Source organism: Camelus ferus, chromosome 4 (genome assembly GCF_009834535.1).
Source record: "Camelus ferus isolate YT-003-E chromosome 4, BCGSAC_Cfer_1.0, whole genome shotgun sequence".
In the NCBI taxonomy this organism is placed as follows: Eukaryota; Metazoa; Chordata; class Mammalia; order Artiodactyla; family Camelidae; genus Camelus; species Camelus ferus.
Window position 1 is genome coordinate 47,948,156 of NC_045699.1, and position 22,973 is coordinate 47,971,128.

The 22,973-nt window shown below is 39.2% G+C and overlaps 1 protein-coding gene across 1 annotated transcript in view; it reads left to right on the forward strand.

The window, feature by feature from the left end:
* The window catches only part of PLPPR1 (phospholipid phosphatase related 1), a 505,501-nt gene that overhangs the window by 48,768 nt on the left and 433,760 nt on the right, over window positions 1-22,973 (forward strand). Inside the window, exon 5 of the mRNA XM_032478090.1 lies at window positions 16,566-16,704. The gene's annotated coding sequence lies outside the window, so the exon portion shown is untranslated. The remainder of the gene's footprint in view (window positions 1-16,565; window positions 16,705-22,973) is intronic.

Consider the following 22,973-nt stretch of genomic DNA (forward strand, 5'->3'; position numbering starts at 1 on the left):
TGACTAAGATTTGGCCCCTACCTTCTTGGAGTGCACAGTTCAGTGGAGGAGAGAGACACGTGAACAGCCAAGTAGAGTGGGATGCTTGCAGAGGCATCTGTAAAGAGCTGCAGGAGGGGGAGGAGGGGGTGATCTGTCTGGTTAGGGGAAGATGGGGGCAAGGTGACGGACGCAAGGAAGGCTTTGAAGGAAATGTGGACTAAGAATCTTAGGATGCTAACAGATTTATCAGTGAGAGAAGGGAGCATGGGTGTGTCTAGATGGGAATTCCAGCCAGAGGGAACATGTGCACTGAGTATAGTAAGGGTAGCAGGTAAATGGATACAAAGCTTAAGGATTCCCACCCGAGTTGAGCATTTCCTGGAAATGGGAGTTAACACTTCTGTCTTATTTAAACTTTTTTACACTGAGCATGTACTTCTTTTATAAAACCCAAGATAAAGCTATGTTGTTTTAAGGTACAATTGTTCACTTTTAAAAATATCAACTTTTCCCTGTTCTTTTAGAGAAATCAAAGAAACATTATGTGCTTGACTTTTTTAAAAATATGAGCTTTGAAATCAAATCCAAGCCCTGCCGCGCAGTAGCTGTATGTCCCTGACTTTTCTGGGCTTCAGTTTACCTTTCTAGAAATTGGGGATGTTCATAACTACTCTGCTGGCTTGATGGAAAAAAAAAAGGAGACAATGAACATAAAATATGAAATAGCTACCACAGCTTGACACATGGATGCCATCAATAAATATTATTTCCCATCCCCTCACCTTTTAAAAGTTGCCCCACGTGTGTTGGGTCAAATCTTGGATAATTTACTTAAAAGGCTGGTGAGTGCTGAGAGCATAGCTTCATGGCCACAGCTGAACTTGTCCTTGTAGCCACTCAGCTCCTGTGGTATCGAGATGGATGATCAGCAGGAGCTTGAGATGCAGATATCTTGGGTAGATCCTAATTAGCTTTCTCAGCTTGGAATAGCTCGTGGACAAACCCTGACATACAGCCAAGAGCACTTCTCCCAGCACTGGGGAACTCTCCTGAACCTCATGCAAAGCAGTGACAGGAGAACCATCTAACCCGATGCCTGTGCACGCCTCTCAGCTTTCTCCCTGACAGCAACCCAGGGATGCTGTCCTATTGCCTCTTCACAAGGCTGCATTGCAGAAACATGCATTTGATTTCCTATTTGTAATTATCCACCTATTTTTCTTTACAGTTATTTTCCAATATGCTCTTAGGAAAGACTGATAGGGCCCAAGCCATCCTCAGGGGAACTAGTCTATAGCCTCCTCCTGCAGTCCTCTTCCCCATAAGCTCTTCTCCACCCGGCAGCCTGAGTGATCTTTATGAAAGCCTCGCCCTGCTTAAAGCACTCCAGTGGCTTCCCGCACACTAGAAGAAAATCTGAACACTTTACCCTGCCTTATGATGCTCTTCCCAAGTTCCGTTAGCATTGTCATTTGAGAAACTGGAGCAGGACAGTGGCCATTTTTTTTTTTAATCCTGTACTATAATAAAATACAGAAGTTATTTTGCTCCCAGAGTAAAGATGTTTTTATGAAATGACAGCTTTCTCTTGAAGAGTCTGTTGTTATGTTGGAGAAGCAGAATGAAGCTCTAGACAGAGACAGAAAAACACATACACACATTACTTTGACATAAAATTGCTTGCAAGTTCCCGTTAGGGTGGCCTTATAGAAGATCAGCGTTTAGAACATGTCACCACAGTGCAGTTGTGACTGCAGTCAGATGTGTGTTTGTGAAACCAGATGCAGAGGGCTGTATAGGTTGTCCAGAGAACTGCCAGGAACAAAAACCTGCTTTGTATTTTAGCTGATATGTTGTGAATTGTGATCTTTAAGCTGTGAAGCATCCATTGAGTTCTTACTGTATTTGACATAGGGAAATTGATCCTATGGGGCAGTGGAAGGGACTGTGTCCAAAAGATGGAATAGGTACTTTCCTGACGGCATTTATGGTTAAGGAGAGAGAAGATATAGGTGTACCATAAACAGTTTGAGAGCAACTATAGAGAAGGGAGGCTAGACATTTCAGGGCAACTAGCACAGACCTAGTGTGTGTGTGTTGAGGGGTAAAGATAGGTGGGGAGAGATGGCACGCTGCTGGGGAAAGATTCTCACAAGAGGCGAGTTTTGAGCTGGGACTTAAACCCAGTTCAGATGGTTGTAAACGACAAGGAGGTGATCTGAGGCGGAGGTAATGGCTTGAGCAAAGATAGTGAGAAGGATCCTAGGGAGAAAGTATAGGAGAAAACTCAGAAAGACAGAAGCTGGGTGTATGTGTGTGTAGGGGGTGTATGTTGGCAAAGAAAGTTGTGCTTTCACAAACCACTGTCAAATATCTAGATAAGGATGATCATTATGGAAACAAATGAAAGGTACGAGAAGTCTCCTGGTACTTAAAAACAAGCGGATTCCTTTGGGGTTTGAGTATTTTGCAATATAATTCCTGGGAAAGAGGTTCTGAGTTGCTTGCTGAATCATTCATTCCTCGCAGTACATAGTTGGGTGCTCTGTTCCAGGCATCAGGTTAGGTGCTCCATCCTAAAATATCACATAAACACAAACCTGTTTTTGGAACGAGGAATGGTACCAAAGACGAACGAATGCATGCCCACCCTACCGTTGGTAATAATGCAGCCATTCCCAGAATAACATGGTGGCTGTATGAATAAGGAAGAAAGATATATTTTAGAGAGCTTCCCTCCCTCTTTTGGAAGATGGGGACCACACCTGCCAAATCTGGCACCACGTGATCACTGCTCCCCAGCAGACATGCACACGAACAACTGACTTAGCCATGCGGGGTGATTTCAAAACCGACAGCAATTTCTGGTCATTGGATTTCAGCTCTCAGTGCCTGTGGCAACCCTGTGCTAATTCCTTCAATATTTTTAGTAACCTGTAGTTGCAAGTACAAAGCTGTTAATAGCCAGAGTGTAAAGGACAGATTGTATGACCCCTGGAAACAAAATACTGCACTTCAGTTTTTGAAGAATCAAGTCGAACTTTTTTTTAGAGAATATTCTTTCTTAGGCTATGCTTAATTAACCTGTAATATGTCACCAAATGACTTGGAAAAAGTAAAATGCGTTTTTTGGTCCATTGTATTTAGCTCATTAATGAGTGATCCTCATCATTTAATGGTATGAGTTGTTAATTTATAACCCAGATCATTTTCTGCTCCCTCAGCATTCTTTTTTATTAAAATAATATTTTTTTCTAATAAAAATATCTAAGGAACATATTCACACATGAAAAGGAATACTGGACATGGGTACTAGTTATTTTATTTTTCCTCAAGTTCCTTAGTTCAAGTGGAAAATTATTTTAAAAAACTCACATAAATAAAGATAATTATACCAGCAACTATGAAAAGAACTAAGTGACACCAAGTCTTCTCTGTCACCTTGAGTGACATACTCTGAATGATCTTTCCTTCAGGTTAGAGGAAGTATTTGGCCTCATGACAAAACTCATCCTTCTAATTAACCACAAACTAATGCATGGGGGTATTTTTTTAAACTGTGGCTGAGTGCTTGCAGCAAATTTCCCCCTTTTGATCTCTGGGAGTTCCCAGGTTAGTGTGTCTACAACCCGTGTGGAATAGGCTCAGGTGTAGGAGAGTGTGGGAAGGTCAGTATGCATCATATATTTCCCTGGTGCTCATCGACCCCCTAATTGAGCCTAATGATAGAAAACTGCAATGTTAAAATAGTATTAGGTTAGCTGGCTCTGACATAGCCTTTCCCAACCTTGCATGAAAATGCCTATGAGGATGCAAAGAAAACCCTAAAGCTACATCATACCACCTAAGAAGACTGAAGGGAAAAGCTTAACAGAGGGTAGCTTAAGAAATACTCCCTCATCTTCCCTTTCTGGCACACCCATGCCTTACCTTATGAAACAGACCCTATTTTTTTTTTTAACATTTTTTATTGATTTATAATCATTTTACAATGTTGTGTCAAATTCCAGTGTTCAGCACAATTTTTCAATTATTCATGGACATATACACACTCATTGTCACATTTTTTTCTCTGAAACAGACCCTATTTGAAAACAGAAAACAGAAAAAAAGAAAAACACTGCGATTCCTCCTACTCACCATCTTCCCTGTCTTAGGGACCCAGTGTTTGATCTTTTCTTCGTAGTTGATGATTTTTAAGATGGCAAAAATATAAATTTTTTATACATAAGGGTAAACAAAAAACCTTCATTGACACAAAAGTTTACTAGAAAACAACTGAGTCGGAGGAAGGCGGTGGGTGCTGGCAGCAGCACGTGAAAAGAAACCCACACTTAAACACGGACCAACAAAGTTTCTGAATGAAGGGAAAATAAATTCTTATGTATTTAGCCTCCCCCTCTTACCCCCAAAGAAAGGAGGAGAAAAAGAAAATCCAATGATCTCAGGTTTTTCCTTTATCATTAAATATGAGAGGACAATGGAACAACAGGTACAGAATTTTGAGGGAAAGAGGTTATGACCAAAAAATTTTGGGATTAACAGATACACATTACTATATATAGAATAGATAAACAACAAGGATTTCCTGTATAGCACTGGGAACTATGTTCAATTTCTTGTAATAATATATCATAGAAAAGAATCTGAAAAAAAAGGTATGTATATGTATAACTGAATCACTTTGCTATACACCTGAAACTAACATTGTAAATCAACTACACTTCAATAAAAAACAAAACAAACAAACAAACAAACAAAAACGAAAAAGAGACAATAGGGAAAAAAAGAGATCTTCCATGTGGTGGAGTAAAAAAAAAGCAAAATAAAATTAATGTAGTCAAAGACTCAGAAAATATTCCACTTCTTAACTAATGTTTGAAGGCATATTCTAAACGACACATAGATGAAGCAAAAATAGGGAATTTGCAGTGACAAATTAAACAGAAAACACAACTGGTTGGCAAATCAGATAGTCTGCATAAAACCACAAAGTGCAAGTCTGAGCCCAATTTGTTTTAACATCCGCAAACTAAGAGCACAGACAAACTGTTTTTACAGCAACTCCACATAGGTTTGTGTTCCAAATAAGAGCACTGATTATTCCAGTAACTAGCAGAGTTATACATTCTGGCCAGTTCCTGCCTGGACCACATTTACTTCCATCCTGAAACTCTATGACTAACAACCAGCCTCGAAAACCCTGAAGTTCTCCTTAACCTCGTCTTGGCATTTGGAGACCCTGCTGAGTCTTCCTCAAGGTGGCTCTCTTTTCTGTTCTGAAAGTTTAATACAACCCAGTTTTCCATGATCACTAGGCTTCTCCAGTGTCTTTATGGAGATATGAAAAATCTGGTAATGAGCACTGGAGCATATTAAGCACAGAAAATCAGATGACAAAACTGAATGCAAATGTCAAAACAGTTTTCATGAAAACAAGTATACTTAAGGTAAAAAGAGTAACAGATGAAAAAGAGAAAGACTAGAAAGTTAGATGATTAGAAAAGTGGTTTTTAAAATTATGCTAAATATTTATTTTAAATATGGTGGACTTGAAATACAGTTATTCATTTTGGTTTTTATGGCTAGTGAAATGAAAATTTAAAATGTTTTGAAATGTAAATGTAGCTAATGGAATTACAAGCAGATCAGTGCTTCCAAAACACTCATGAAAATCTAGTAAAGCCACATTCCAGGGATAATAAAGAATAAAAATGGATAAAACTTTCCATCAACAGATGAATATATAAAGAAGATGTGTGTATATATATACACACACACAATGGAATACTATTCAGCCATAAAAACAACATTTGAAATAACATAGATGGACCTGGAGGGTATTATGCTTAGTGAAATACATTAGCTAGAGAAAGACAAAAGCGTATAGTGTCACTTATATGCGGAATCTAAACAAAGAAACAAATGAATATTATAACAAAAAAATCTCCCTACTAGGAAACTAAGGCTCTCAGATTGCATATAAAAATATAATCTAATTATTTGTGTCTGTCTAGAAACTGGCTTATTAAAGTTGAAAGAAGAAAAATAGGCAAAAAATACTTTGCAAATAAAAATAGTTTGTAATATTATCAGATAATTTAAATATTTGATAAAAATGTTACTTTTATTGATAAATAGTATTTTTACAAAAAAAATTTTAACCATCATAATATTTTATGTGTTGGATAGAAATGATTAAAGCAATAGTGAAATTTGATTTTTTTCCCCATTAGATTGGCAAAGATTTAAAAGACACTTAATACTTAGTTTTAATACCCAGTGATATGCCTATGAATAGACAGGAACTCTCAATGTTTATGTGACAGTAGAACTTGGAATCAACTTTTACAAGATTGTTTGGCAATATCTATAAAGAGCCTGAATCGTTTATATACATGTTGACCCATAAATTCCACCTCTAGCAAGTTCCTTCAAAGCAAATAATTGGAGAACTTAGCAGAGGTGAACATACAGGATATACATTGTGAAGTTACGTATGTGGTAGAAGAATAGGAGCAGCCGTCTCACTCTAACATAGAGGGCTGGTTAAATAAAGTGTAGAACATCCATGTCATGAAATATAATGCAGTCATTGACAACAATGATATAGAATTATCATTGCCTTAGACAAATATTAGGCAATAGAACCAGGACTTAATTTCTTAGAAACTGGACCAGATAAGTGTATGGTTTTTTTTTTGGCATGGAAAGAAATGCACAATATATTATTAAATGAAAATAAGGTTTATGCCATGTAAAATATGTAATTCAGTGGTGTCTGTGTGTGTGTGTGTGTGTGTGTGTGTGTGTGTGTGTGTGTGTATACATAGAAAAGAAGACTAGAAAGATAGACACCAAAATGCAGGTTATCTCTGGGTAATGAAAGTAGGGTGGCTTTCACTTTCTTCTGTAAGCTTTATATATTGTATGATTTTTAAAATAATGAGAATCTTTTACTTTAATAATCCACTATATGGATTATTAAATAATAATAATAAATAAAACATAATAATAATCCATAAAACACTATATGACTTTTTCCTTTAAAGAAGCCCTTTCTGAAGGTCATGAAAGGGATACTTGAAAACATGTACAGACATTCCACATTCTTCAATGGGAAGTTATATCAAATGATATCAATTGTTTTCCAAATTTTGAGGAAAACTTTGCAAAAGAGTGATAATTTTAGGAGAGTGTTTCCCAATAACATATTAAAATGTTTTAAAAATCAAAATGTGGAAAAAAAGAGTGCCAGTAAGAGACATATCCGTGACTAGAAGGAAGAGTCCTAAAACAGACTCATGTGATAAAAGTTACATTAAGTCAGTGGGAAAAGGATGAATGTATCACAAATCATGCTAGACAGCAGGCTAAATAATTCGGAGAAAAGGTACCTTGTACCACATCAAAATATATTCCACCCACATTAGGGATAAGTGTTTAAGAAGAACTGAAGAAAACAGGATATAGAATAAGTAAATAAACGTGGAAGAACTGAAGTGAGTATAGGAGACGATCTAGCTATCTATCATGTGGAGGTACAAAAATCTAAGTATGTCATCATAGGCAGAAACCATAAAATTTAAGATGGAAAGATTTAGTACATAAAGAGCAAACTGTTCTCTACATCAGAAACACCATAAATAAAATAAAAGTGATATTGCTTTTGTAATCTCTGTTTTCTAATTTTTCTACAAAGAGAATGGCACTTGGTGGTCTGTAAGAGGACCAAATGTACACATGATGACTGAGAGGCAGACAGAGCATGGAGGTTAAAGGGATTTGGGTGCCATGTCTGTGTACCAACCTCTGTTCCAATCCTAGAATACTTATTGTGTGACATTTAACCTAATCTCTCTTACCTCAGCTTCCTGATTTTTGTAATGATGACAGAACCTACCTTAAAGTTGTATGGATTCAATGTGTAAACAAATATGAGTTGCTCTTTAGAATAATGCCTATTCTATAGAGAGTACTCTAAGTGATAGCTGTTATTCTCTAAGACCTTCCTAGTTCCAACATGCTGCAATCCTGTGGAGGACTGGAGAGTAAACAGGAATTAGGAACAAACTACTCCTTGCCCAGTGGAATAACTGATTTCAAAAGAGGGCAACAGATCCTTAACAAATTGTGCTTTTAGCTCAAGGTACAGGAGAAGCATGTATGTCTAGGCACTGGTCAAATACGGCTAGTTGACAGGGCTAAAATTACATTACTAACTTAGAAGAGGAAACAACAAGAAACAGCATGTCTCCTGTATTATCTGCAGGAGCAAACCAAATGTATAAAATCATAGCACAAGTTGTATGGAGTTGGGAGGGAGTAGGTGAGGAGAAAAGTTCTCTTTGTTTGTTCTAACACATGGACAGTAAATGCGATTCCAATTTCCCCTAATTTTCTTCTCTACATGAAAGCTGAAAGTCTGGTTATACCTGCTACAAATGATGCCTTTTCTCAACTTAGTCTTTGATTTCCTGTTTGACTCTGTGGCAGCGTTGATGAGTGGGTTCATTGTTTCTGCATGGTTGCCCGCATGACACACACCTTACCAGAGTGGCGATGCAAATAATAGATATGCTGAGGAGAGGACCAGTAATTGTAAACTCGCACGTACCCACGTGATATCTGCACCAGGGAAGAGAGAAGTAGCAATTAACTGAAATACAGCTGTTTTGAAGTCAATTGGGAAGAAGCATGACCAAAATACATACTGGGTTTAAAGTCTCTGCCTTTTTTCTTTTAAAATTATTGTATTCTTTTCCTAGTACAAAAGCAACATATGGTAATTGTACAGAAAAAAGGAAATGTAGACAAGAAAAGTATCATTATCTATAATCTCAACTCCCAGTCTTGTAGAGGATTAAAGAATGAATGGGAATAGGGAACAATTTGGTGGATATCCCTCAGATACTTGATCTGTTTTGCAAAAATGTAGTTAAATGATATTTGGTGTTTTATATTTCTTTTTCACTTAATATATTGCAAATATGAAGCAACAGAATTATAAAACACTTATGAACCAAATTTTAATAGCCCCATAAAATTCTTTTATAAAATATATTATAAATATCATATTTTATTTTACCTACTTCCTGATTTTGGATATTTAGATTACCTCTGTCCCATGACTATTGTCAAATAGAAACCTTGGGCCATGAGTAAAGTCCTTAGTGTAAATTCTTAGACATTAAATTGCTAGTTCAAAGTTTGTATATATTTCAAGGAACTTGATACTTTGCCAAATTGCTCTGAAGAAAGGTACGATCTATTTATGATTTGCATTTATATAGCAGCTTGTATAAGAATGCCTAATTCTCCTTATCTTTGGCAAGTCTAGGTATTGCAATTATTGTTTATCTTTTCATTCTGATTGGACTAGTCTTGCCCTCACAAAGTAGCAGTGATGAAGACTGACCCACAAAGCTAGAAATATTTACTCTCTGGACTTTTAAAGAAAAAGCTTGCTGACCCTTGAACTGTGCTTTTTGAATTTTAATGTACAGATGACTCACCTGGGGGTCTTGTTAAACTGCAGACTCTAAGTCAATGGGCCTGCAATGGGGCCTGAGATTCTGCTTTCTGCTTCTAGGTGATCCTCAAGTTGCTGGTCTGTGGACCACACATTGGATAGCAAGAGTCTAGAACAGTGCTGCCCAGTAGAAATACAGTGTGAGCCACAAATGAAAATGGTATATATGATTTTATTATTTATTCTTTTTTTTATTGAAGTATAGTCAATTACAGTGTGTCAGTTTCTAGTATGCAGCATAATGTCCCAGTCATGCATATATATACATATATTCATTTTCATTAAAGGTTATTACAAGATATTGAATATAGTTCCCTGTGCTATACAGAAACATTGGTTTTTTGTCTATTTTCATATATAGTGGTTAACATTTGCAAATCTCAAACTCCCAACTTTATCCTTTCCCACCCCGTTTCCCCTGGTAACTGTAGGATTATTTACTATGTCTGGGAGTCTGTTTCTGTTTTGTAGATGAGTTCATTAGTGTCCTCTTTTTTCTTTTTAGATTCCATATATGAGTGATATCATATGATATTTTTTTTTTTGTTTTTGGCTTATTTCACTTAGAATGACGATCTCCAGGTCCATCCATGTTGCTGAAAATGGCGTTATTTTATTCCTTTTAATTGCTGAGTAGTATTCCATTGTGTAAATATACCACAACTTCTTTATCCAGTATGATCTTTATATGATTTAAAATTTTCCAGTAGCCACATTGAAATTTTTTTTAAAAAATACAGTTAATTTTAGTAATCTATTATATGTAACCCAGTGCACCCAAACTATTATCATTGAAACATCTACCTAATGTTCAGAGTATTAATGAGATATTTTCATCCTCTCTCTCTTTTTTTTAAGTCTGAAGTCCAAGTGCTCAATTGCTAGCTGTGACTAGTGGCTACCAAATTGGATAGTGTAGTCTACAGCTCAACTGATGGCTGGAGTGGTGGGAGACTTTGTATTTACTTAAGTATGAGGGCAATAGAGAGATGGGACTAAGGAAAAAGGTGCCAAGTATGACTTAACTCCCTTCAGAATTTTGCTCATGGCTGAGCATGTTAACCTCTTCTTCTTTACTCTGTGCCCTGGGATGCAGGGCAATTCTATAGCTTACTTATAGGTAAATGATGTGTTTAATGGACTGAGTTCGTACACTGTTATTTATAATATTATTATAGAAAAATGAGATATACATTTGAATCTTCAAATACTTCTGTTAAGAAAGAGGATATATTCCAACGAGGCACTGCATTATCAGGATCTTTAAGTTTTTTAATTCTTCTATTGTTGAGCTGAGAAGGGTCCCGAGCAGAGGAATAAGGGCAGTTTCCATGAAATGGGGAGAATTCTAGGGCTGGACCAAGGGGAATTTTAGTTCTGGGTTACCAGTCTATGGAGACACCATGGCAGGAAGAAGCATGCTAGGTGGAGTTTAGAAAACTAAGCCAGAAGATCAAGCACCAGTCAAGGCCAGATTGATGAGTTAGTCGGGCTGGAAGTGGGAGGGAAAATGGAGAATGAAGATTGGGTTGGCAAAAAGGAGAGAGTTGCAATGGGATAGCCAGAGGCAGGATGGGGTACTGATAGGTTGGAGGGGAGTTTGTTTTAATAATCTACTCTGATTATCCTGCTGCCCTATCCCTTTGAATGAGAAGGGAGAATACATAGAAGAGTAGCAGACATAACAATAAGAACGAGGGATGGGAGTCTGTTCCAAAATGTGGATGCCTTGCTTGCTCTGCTTTGGTCACAGAATTGAAGTCAAGGTTTTAAGTGAAAACATAGTTCTTGGTTTGAAGAACCTGCCTACATAACTTTAGGCAGGGATGTGGCTGGTTGGAAAGAGGGAAGAGAATTTGGACAGAGGGAGAATACCTATTATTGAGGGGAACTGGAAGGTATATTTGTTTCTTATTGCTGCTGTAACAAATTACCACCAATGGAGTGGCTTAAAACAACACTCATTTATTATCTGATGGTTCTGGAGGTCAGAATGTGAAATGAATCTTATGGGGCTAAAATCGAAGTGTCAGATGGGCTGGGTTCCTTCTGGATGCTCCAGAGGAGGATCTGTTTTCTTGCCTTTTTCTAGCTGCTAGATGTCAACTGCATTCCTTGGCTTGTGGTGCCTTCCTCTATCTTCTGAGACATCAATGCAACCACTGCTCTTGTCCTCACATCTCCTTCTTCTGACTCTGATCCTCTTGCCTTCTTCTGATAAGCACCCTTTTGATTACATTGAGCCTACATGGGTAATCAAGGATAATTTCCCCATCTCAAGATCTTTGACTTAATCACAACTTAAATCCCTTTAACTGGTTAAGGTAACATAGTCACAGGTTCTGGGTATTAGGTTGTGGACATCTTTGGGAGCCAGTAGTCAGCCTGCCACAAGGCGTCAGCACTGAATCTGTCTCAGTTATTGGTCCTCTGGTCAGTGTTATGGACTTGTGTCTGGGTCTCAAGAAGGGAGCCTACAACAGGGGACTTAAACTCAGAAGCCTACAGGAGTCAGGCAGGTAATGACAACGTGAGTGTGGAGTGTCAGACAACAGGGAGTGGTGAGGACTGAGCATGAACTGGAGACTCTGTGCCTGTCTAAAGAGGGACAAGACGTTAATTCAACTCCAACCACCTCCAGGTACTAGGTGGGCATATAGGTACAATTTTACCAGATTTGAGTTTTTAAGAGAAGCTTGAAAATGAGGATACTATACTATGATGTGCTGGTGTTTAACAACAAAAAAGTGTGTGCCTTTGTATACATATATATACAAATAAATACACATATATAATATGTATTATAAATTTTACTGATATAAAGAATATATAGTAGCATGCAACTATTTACAATAGCCAAGACATGGAAACAGCCTAAATGTCCATCAACAGATGACTGGATAAAGAAGATGTGATATATTTATACAATGGAATACTACTCAGCCATAAAAACCGACAACATAATGCCATTTGCAGCACCATGGATATTCCTGGAGAATGTCATTCTAAGTGAAGTAAGCCGGGAAGAGAAAGAAAAATATTGTATGAGATCGCTCGTATGTGGAATCTAAAAAAAAACAAACAACACATAAATACAAAGCAGAAACAGACTCATAGATGTAGAATACAAACTTGTGGTTGCCAAGAGGGCGGGGGGTGGGAAGGGACAGATTGGGATTTCAAAATGTAGAATAGATAAACAAGATTATACTGTATAGCACAGGGAAATATATACAAGATCTTGTGGTAGCTCACAGCGAAAAAAAAATGTGACAATGAATATATGTATGTTCATATATAACTGAAAAATTGTGCTCTACACTGGAATTTGACACAACATTGTAAAATGACTATAATTCAATAAAAAAAGTTAAAAAAAAAGAATATATAGTAGCATACAATTTGCAAATACCCATGACATTTAACGTACTATGTGTGACTTGCTATTTCTTCCCAAATCCACCTTCAGTTTTTATAATTTTATTATCAACAGTAGGGTAAAAAATAAGACTATGAATAAAAGCTTGATTATGAATATAATTCTGACACATGTCTTTGTTTCAGTTTTGTCTGGCTTGTTAAAGTACGTGAAGATATCAACTAACAATCCTAAATACACTTGTTCATCAGTGATATGAGTGACTTCTGGATTGGATAATAATTTTCAAATACTGAAAGAACATTTTTTCAATTTTGGTGCTATTCATAATATAAAGACTACAGGCACAACACACTTTAAAGTTTTATCTGCATAATATTAACATTTCCCTCCATTACATTCATAAGTCTAGATAATCAACAAACAATGAACCAAGACTTGGTCTGAAATATTTGCCTATTTCCATGCTGTTAATAATTCATCATGGCTTATTTCAAGCCACCAAGGGATGTTACAGAATGTGGGAAGGGCTGAGCATTCTATTGGGTGGCATTTCCACCCTACAGATGCAACTGATGTAAATAACTTCAAGAGCATAGTAAATTTTAATAATATAATTAAGAAGTGATGACTTTTGAGTATTTTTTCCCTTTAAATTTTTATTTTTAATAGGTTTATTGAGATATAATCTACATACCATAAAATTCACTCTTTACATATTTATGTGTTCATTTAAGTTTAATGAATTTTAGTACATTTTCTGAACTGTACACCCATCACCAAAATCTAATTATTGCCTTTGTTTTCAATATAATTTATTTAGGTATATGTTTATATAGTTTAAATTTTAATAATAGCTGTGTTTAACAAATGCTTACAAAATTGTTGAAAATGTAACATTCAGTTCTAAAAAGCTTTTCTTTGGCCCATCAGTGATTTTCTGTGAAATCTCCTGGTTTTAAAATGTTGGCTCAATGCAAAAAACAAAAACGTGGTGGGTCCAAAGAAACACACCTGTAACGTAGGTTGGCTGACAGGCTGTCATGTTGTGGTCTCTATAACAGAAGCAGTAATGCTAAGTGTTATGCAAGGAAGTTGCTGGGAGCCTGGGCTCACACTGCTTCCCAGGCCTTCTGCCTGTGGGTGACAACAGCACGCGTGTGGGATTCTCCACCTCCAGGATGCAGAACTGGGGACAGTTTGGGTAGCTGCTGTGCGAGAGCCACTGTGCCGGCCTCCACTGGTAACCCCTTCGTGGTGGGAAGTGGAGGAGCTGTGGTGAGGGGTCTCTATCCAGCTTCTCACTGTGAGAGAGGCCTTGAACGAGGCAGAGCAGGGGAGGAGGAAAAACGGAAACTGCCGTGTGGAGGCTGAGACACTTGTGAGGTAGTCTGTTCGGGAATCTTAAAATTATATGGGGAGATTTTTGTGGGGAAGAATCTAGAAGTCCTGAACTCGTTGGTGAGGACGTGTTAAAGTCACATTAGATCCGGAGGGGACCTTATAGAGAGAGACCATGTATTTTACATTCCAAACTGGGACACTTTTGAGAGTAAAAGGGAATGTTATTAATAAGATAGCCAGGACAAAAGATGTAAGTTGGGATTGTCCTAGATGAACCGGGTAGATATGATCAGTCTGCTTATCAAAGATCTAACCCAGCAGTTCTTGGCGAGGATGTGAGACAAGCCATGCGGAAAATTTTCCAAAATAAACATGCGGTTGGGAATAGGGGGAGAGTGAGGTGGAGAGGGCCGTTATTTACCAGAATTCGGTGACAGGGTGTGTAGTTTATAACAGCTCTCCAGGTGGTGTCTTGTCCCCTCGACCCTGAGACCCACACTGAGCATCACAGAGATATGAGGGTCACAAGGTGGCACAGGCAGGACTAGAACCCAGAGGCTAACCCTGCACTTGGCGTTGAGAAGGTGATGGTTGCGCGTTTACTGATGGACTGTCTGATGGAACTCTCCTGTCTTGGTTTCTAGTTCTGTCTGTTCCTGGAGCGAAGCTGCTTCAGTTCGCGCGCGCGTGCGTGTGCGTGTGCGCGTGCGCGTGCGCAGACTCCAGGGGGCGGGGAGGGGGCGGCGCTCCCACGGTCCTCGAGGCGGTTCTCTCCTCAGGCTGCGACCTGCTTGCTTCCCTGTGACTCACCTGTGTAAGTTCCTGAGAAGGACACAAGCCCACCCCGCAGGGCCAGGCGGCCTTTGTTAGAAATTGCTTTGCTCACAGAGACTCTGCTTGTCCTGGCAGCCCCGTGACTGCGAGGTGCTGCGGGGAAAGACGGCGGGGGAGAGCGGGAGGTGGAAGCAAAGGGCGGGAAGCCTGCGTCTTCAGGCCGCAGTCTAACAGCCCACGCGATGCCGGGCCGCCGGCGAGGCAGGCGCCATGTTTCCTGGGTCTAGTCTGTCAGAAAACAATATGGCACAGATGTTGCTGAATTTTTTATGATGCACTTGCCCCAGGAGTCCCTAAATGTTTTATAATTTATGGGGAAGGAAAGCAAGCATCCAGGGCTGCGTGCTCTTAGCAGCAGGTTCGGCATCATTATAATGCCTCAGAGAGGAGACGTTCCTTCTTCCCACAGTCTCACTTTTAAAAGACAATAGCCGTAAAGGTTACAGCTTCAGTGCAATGTGAACATTGCGAACACGGGAAAATAACATCTAACAGGAGGGGATTTCAGGACCGTTATAATGATTCCTTGGCTTGATTTTGGACGCAGTCTTGAAAACTGAGTTTGATGTCTCTTGCTTTCTTGGGTTGAAGGCTTTTGGAATTGACCTACGGAGCAGGAGTGTTTTCTTTATGATGGGAAGGTACAGTTGTTTGTTTATAAGGGACAAATTCACCTCAAGATTTGGTCAGCTCTGAATCCGGAAATTCCTGTTCTTAACCAACCTCTGCATCGTCTAAACAGCAGAGGGCGCCCTACTGACAGCAATCTGAGGGTCTCTCCCCAAAGTGGAGACCAGGTGAACTGAGGTTGTGTATGCCTGTGTCTGCTCTTAATTTACCTCTTCATATATGTTCAGTGAACTCAAAGGGGGCTCCTGCTCCAAAGATCAAGGTCAGAAGTGTAGGGGTGTGGGAGGGAGACAAGATTTAATTAGAGAGTGGGGAGGAATGGCAGTGCAGTGCAGGGTGATGGTGAAGCTCATGGACTTAGGAGACATGAACTTGGATTTAGGTTCTGACACTGCTTCTTACTAACTGTGTCCATGAGCAGTTACGTTTCCTCCCTGCAGTTTCCGCGTTAATAAAGATGGTGATAAATACTAACTTATTTGTAAAGTTCTTGGCACAATGCCTGGCTCATAAGACGTGCTAAATAAATATTAGCTTTAGAAACAAGCAAGCAGGGAAACAAACAAATGTTCTCAGGTTCAGGCTAGGGGAAGGGAGAGACGGAAAATGAGTAGGGAGCCGGCTCACCTATCATATTGGAATAACTCATTTTGGAGCATATTACAGAGACTAAGTTTTTATATATGTTTATTAACTGATTAAAAACAGTCCTTAATAAGGTTTGGATAGCTTTTGCTTATTTCATATTGGCTTTCTGTTTGTTTGGGAGGGGCTTATTATCTTTCACATCTAAATGATTTGACAGTGTGAAATTCTAAAATAGAAGTTTGAAATCATTCTCTAAAATAATCCAATGCTTTTCAGGGAGAAGCTTGATACACCTAAGAATAAAACTAGCTTGAAGAGTGATATAAACTGTTCGGAGGTGCTTTCCAGACCTTGTTCCAGATTTGGCGTCTGAAGATGCAAAGGAAATGGCTTTTACCACGCTTCTCTTTGAATGGTAGGAATCTTCTTTGACATAGTTGATAGAATTTCAGAGCCATAAGCTTTTCATGCTTTAAAAAATAACTTACCTGTCCCCTAGGTGAGCAGCACTTGTACAGGCTTCTCAGGTGATCCTCATATGCAGCCAGCATTGTGAACCCTTGATCTACACCAGCTCATTTTACTGATAGGGAAAGTACTTTTTGTTGGTGAGGAAAGTACTTGTCCATTTTCCATGCAGCCTCCAAAATAGGCTTGAAATGGAAATCCAACAAATTGAAAACCTTCAACGACTCTCCCCCCTCCCTTTCTGCCATTTCCCTTCAGTTTTCAGGACAAGGTTCAGGGTCTCCAGCCCAGCTCATAACTCTTCAATATTTGCCTCTTGCTACACATCTCATCTCAATTTTTCTTTCTCCTCCACTTCCCTCCTACGCCCTCTGTCTAGTCCTGCCCAACTGCTTGCAATTCTAGAATGTGTTATGATGGTTCACGGCACCACATTTTAACACATGCTTTTCCTTCCTCCTGCTGGACTGCCTTTATATCTCTCCTCGTTTTCAAAATGCAGCTCAAGCTGAGATTCTCAAGTAAAGGAGCCACAAGGGAGCATTAGCTGTGACTGATGGGTCAGAACCCTGTAGATATTTCTTTTAAAGACTGGGAAAGACTCTTTGAGATTCTTTAATTTCAATCTCAAATACTTTCAGGGCTGGACTAGTAATATCACAAATGTGTGAAGGAGGACCAGATTTGAGCCAAAAACAATAGTTATAGAGCTCTTGCTGCCAAGAGAGCGGATGCCCCATTTAAAGATGGTTAAATTAAACTCTGGGAGAAACAGAGCAGTCAACCCAGGGGTTGCCAGTTCACAACCCTTGAGATCACCTTGTTTGACAGATGAGGAACCTGAGAGCCAGGGAGAGTGCAGGGAACTTGGTAAAATATGGCAGTGTTAAATCACAGGTCATATGAATAGCAGTCCAGTTTTCTTCCCATCACACTATAAAACTTTGGCACATTTCCCTTTTAAGTGAATTTATTCCGGATAATAATAATACTCACTAATATTTGTACAGTGTTATACAATTGGAAAAGAAAGCAGTAACTTCATTTTATAAACTACAGATCAGGAAGGTGCTATAAAAAGATGTCTTTCCTGGGTTAGACTTCTTGCCTGCAGAGGCAGAAGACAATCTTAGGTCTACTTGGAGTGCCCTACTGTGGACAGAGTCTCAGCTCCATGATAATCTAGTCTGAGACCATGTAGAGGGCAGGTGGATTCCTGAAACCCATCTCTCCCAGCTCACAGTTGCTATACAGTGGAATCTTAGCTCTGCTGTCTGATCTATTAATTTCCCTCTCTAGGCTGCTTGGGTTGATTTTATCCCTTAAGAATATCTCAAAAAAAACCAAACAAAAATATCTTCCTCAGGCTTCTTTTCTAGAAGAAAGAAGTTTATTCACCCAGACAAAAGGCTACAACTGAAATGTCAGTTTTCCTCATATGTGGCTGAGTCTGAGGCTGGACATATCCTCTGGCCTGGTAGAGAGCTGAGTTCTGGAAGCTTCCCTGCTTGGAGAAAGATAAGGCTTTATTCTGACGCATGAACACCCTGGGCCCATTTGCCTGCTTCAGGGGTCATTGTCCAACCTAAGATGTGGACAGTACTTGGTTCTGCTGTGGCTCTTCTAAATGGAGCTCTCCTAACTCCTGGTTCCTATACATCTCAAGAGACAACTTAAAAAAAAAAGTTATGTTTGCTTCTTTGCCAAGAGACTCACTGTTGAGGATGGAGGAAGGCTGACACATCATGCCATCAACAGGGATGGGAAAGAGATAGCAGAAATAATAAGCTGTGAAGGGCATGGTGTGTAGGATAAAATCATACTCCTAGTTGATCAAGAGAAAGCACTGGTTTGGAGAGGAGAGGCTGGGAGTTTGGGATGTCCATTGTCTGACAAGATGACTACCCCTTGCCCCTTATGTTAAAAGCATCTCACAATAGATGGGAGATTTCCTTCTTAGCTCCTGGACTCTTGCCATCTCTCTGTCTTGTCCTTATGTTGAGGTGATCCATAGTGGTTTATGAGATGAAGACAACTTCCGGGCCCAGTGTGACTGGATGGCCAAGTGTGTCTTCATTCGTGCTGTAGTCACAGAAGGGATAACTCTCCTTGCAAAGCAGGAAAGTCTGTGTTTAAGGCAAACTTGCCTCAGTAACACTTTCTCACCTTGAAGGTCTTGGTTGAAGAAAGATAAATATTTACATAAAAAGGAAAAGTATAAATTAAAAATAAAAATAAAACAATAGGAACTGAGGAAGAGTGAATGATTTATCACTTAATAAAAGGGAAGGGACAAGCCATAGGTTTACTTAAAATAGCAAGATCTCTAATAATTTTTAAAATGTTTCCTCTCTATACAGCTTTTAAGAAATAATGTTACTTTATTTATATTTGTATATTATTTATACTTTTCTCACTTCTTTTAAATACAAAGCAGATCTTGAGATATATAGAAACCTAAGCCATCTTTAAAGATGAGGAAGTTCACATTTGTAAAGGCCTTTCTATTTTGATTTTATGATTTTCATAATTGTAACTAAACAGATATGTTATATGCCATGCTTACAAGTTTCAGACTTGTATCCCCAACTTGATAAATTTGTAGTTAGACATTATAGTTATATAGTCTACTCCCTGTGTTGCGATGTCTTTATGTATCTAACACTATGGCAGTGACATTTTCTGGATTTACTGCTGGAGATACCTGTCCTCACAGTCCAGTTCTTAGAAAATCCTTAATATTCAAAAGGATGAGTGGGAGGCATCACATTTGTTCTTTGAAAAATTTTAAATAAGAAATGAATCCATTAAACAATATTCAAGGAAAGCCATATTTCTTGGTGGTTTCCAGGTTCGTAAAATTCCCCAAATGTGCAGTTTTTCCTTGGTAATTTAATTTCTGCTGCAGATGTCCATCCAATGTATTTGTGATTTATCATAGATTTTAATTTATAGTGAAAATGCTGGGCCAGATTTGCAGAGTGATAATATTTTTTTCCTAACCTCATTTCAGTTTCAACGAATAATTGGTTTTTCCCATTATTGTTAATTTATCTTTGGATATAAATGCTTTTGGACAATGACTAGTTTCACAAAGTTCTTTTCCAGCTGTCATGTTGCAAACCTAACATACCTGGAACCTTCTTGTACCAATGTAGCTTTATCTTAATGGAACAATTTTTTACTAGTTTTAAGACTTTGAGTCTCTCTATGTTAAGAATGGAGTTACGGAATCAAAGGTTTGAAAAGAATCTTAGAGGCAAATAAAGCATGTAATTTATTTGATTCATATGCGATATCTGTATTATAACTAACCTGAAAGTTGACTGTCTTACCTCACTATGACCTTTTTCTGAGATGAGGAACTTTACTCCTGGTTACAGACACCTCTGGTCAACATTCAGGCCTAATTTTTCCAAAATAGAACTTGTGAGTCCTTGGCAGGTTGCTTACCCTTAGATGAGTCAGAATATTCTCATGTATATCATGAAAATGTAATGCTTGCCCTGCCTACTTTAGAAAAGAGCTGTATAGCCCGTTGGCTGAGAGAAATAAGTTCTATGGTCAGATGGACCAGTGTTTAAGTCTTAGTTCTGCTACTTAGTACAGTGTGATTCTGGGAGTTACTTAACTTTTCTGAGCCTCAGTTTCCTCATCTAGACCATGGGGTTGTTGTTAAGATGAAATTCAGCCATGTATTCGATGTGCTTAGTGCAATACTGGACATAGTGTGAGTTTCTTCAATTAATTGTGGCATATTTTTGCATCTCTAGTATGTATTTGTGAAAATCAAATGAAATATACATGAAGTGGTTTATAAGTGTTAAGGAGCTATTCAGATGTGTTGGCATCATTATTTGAACATTCTGGCATTTTCCCCAGCCTGGACCTTGAGTTTAAAACCTTCCAGAACCTGAATGAAGCAACCACTGAGCTACAGGAAGGCTGAGCCTTGTCCACCTTCTATTTCTGGCCCCAGGTAGCATGTGGCCACTGTAGGGCAGCCACTGTATTCCAGGTCCCGTGCTTTGCCTACTTTATTATTAACCCTCACAATAGTCCTCCCAGGTAGATATGATGATTCACAATCTACAGTATAAAATACATGTAATAACTTGTTTAAGAGTTATCTTAAACAGCTCTTAAGTTGGGGAATTAAAATAAAAACCTAAGTGTGTCTGGTTTTTCACTGTATTGTGTCTCTCGGTAGGAGTGTAACAACAGTCATGAGTCAAACAGACTTCTACCTTGTCCTGGATCTGCCACTCACAGGCCCTGTGTTCCTAGGGAGCTTGGCTTACTACTTGAGCCTAGGTTCCTTCATCTATAAAAGGGCAGTAACTACCGCACAGGAGTGTTGTAAGTATTAAATTAGAAAGCGTATAGTATGTGACAGTAAATAATAGCGGTTCATATTTTGTCTTCTATCTCCCAAGGGGGTGCTGCAGAGCTGCTCCTCCCTCTCCAGGTCAGCAGGGGGCAGTAGAGACCATAAAGGATAGGACCAAACCAGGGCTATAGCCTTAAACGTGACCCAACTGGTATGCACCTACAGCTAAGAATCTCTGAATCAGATCAGGTCCTTAGCGGTCTTTGGTTCCGGCCATTAGAGGGAAAAACCCCGTTGTTATACACAATAGTAGAGAAACCCCACCAAAACAGTTGTAATTCCTAGTGTTTGCGTATGACTCAGAATAGATGGTTTTGTATTATACACGAAGCCATTCACAGTTGGCCTATGTTAGCACTTTCATTAACCTCATGAAGACATTAATATCATTAGGAAAACAGAAGAATACCTCCAACTCCTCCATTAGACCCAATTAGCAGAGCACTGCAGCACAGAGGAGGTCCCTGCCCTGCCTGTCTGTGCTCGTGCCTGCAGCTGCTCTGATCCCTGTTAGATTACCACTGGTCGGAGTCATTAAATCAGCCTCATTTGTAATATGGAGCCATCCTTCCCCAAATAGGTTGCTTTCAAGAAATGAAAATTGGTAAGTGATAATGATAATAAATTAATACAAGATAAACAAATACAAAATAAAGTAAACACAGTACAGATTAGACCAAATGTTGATAGATGGAGTGTGTGTGTGTGGGGTGGGTGGTAGATCCCAGTTGTTTGAAATATTATTTATTCTTCATTTCTTACAACAACCCTATGAGATCCTTATCATTTTTATTTTTCCTCTGGTTTCTATGGCTTATTCCCACTTGCTGTCATGAGCCCCTCCAAAATCCTCTTGTGTTTTTCTGGTAGTTCTCAAAGGTGGCAGTGGTGTGGGTGGCCCACGTGTTCCATGAACAAATATGACAGATCTCAACGTGGAACTTGGAGTTTTATACCCCTTCCATCTGCTCTCATGTCCCCGTACGCTGGAGTGAGCTATTCCCACTGGTCACAGCTCCCTCTTGCTCTGTAACGTGGCTGCTGCAGCTGGTTATTGCTGTGGGGACTCTCCAGCCCTGGAGGTGCCAGACTGTGGTGTTTATGTTTGAGTGTGTGTGTGAAGGTGGTGCCTGTTTTTTTTCTTTTTTTTAAAATCACATTGTAGACATTGTCAACACAGTCCCAAGAGTCCCCTGGATTCTTTATGAAAATAGACATCTTTTGGTCCATCCTTTCAATTTCTCACCCTTCAAGATTGAGCTTAGCTATCTTATTCTCCAGGAAGTCTTCTGCAAATTCCAGGTGGCTGAGTGATCATCCTCTACTCTGGTCCCAAAGCACCTTGCTTATTGCTGTCTCTGTCCACTGTGTCCACCAGAGTCTAGCAGGGCCGACCACACGTAACTCCATCTTCACTTTTGTCCTTCCAGTACCTGGAACAGTGCCTGGTCCATGTTCACAATGTGAACCTAATCTCCTCTTTGGTTTTGCTCCTGGTCCTCTTCCTGCCACCCTCTTAAGCTTCTCTAATCAGCTCTGTCTGTTGCCTCCCTTCTTCGTCATCACACCCTGAGCGCCTCTGTTTACCTAGACTGGATTAGTGGCCTGATTTTCAATGGTCCACCAAGTTTTAAGCCAATACATTCTTTTGATGCTTTGTTAGTTCCTTGGGGTTACTGCAACAAAGCACAAGAAGTTCGGTGGCTTAAACACCAGAAATGTGCTGTCTCACAGTCTGGAGACTGGAAGTCCAAGATCACGATGTCAGTAGGGTTGGTTCCTTCTGAGGGCTCTGAGGGAACACGAGTTCCATGCCTCTCTCCTAG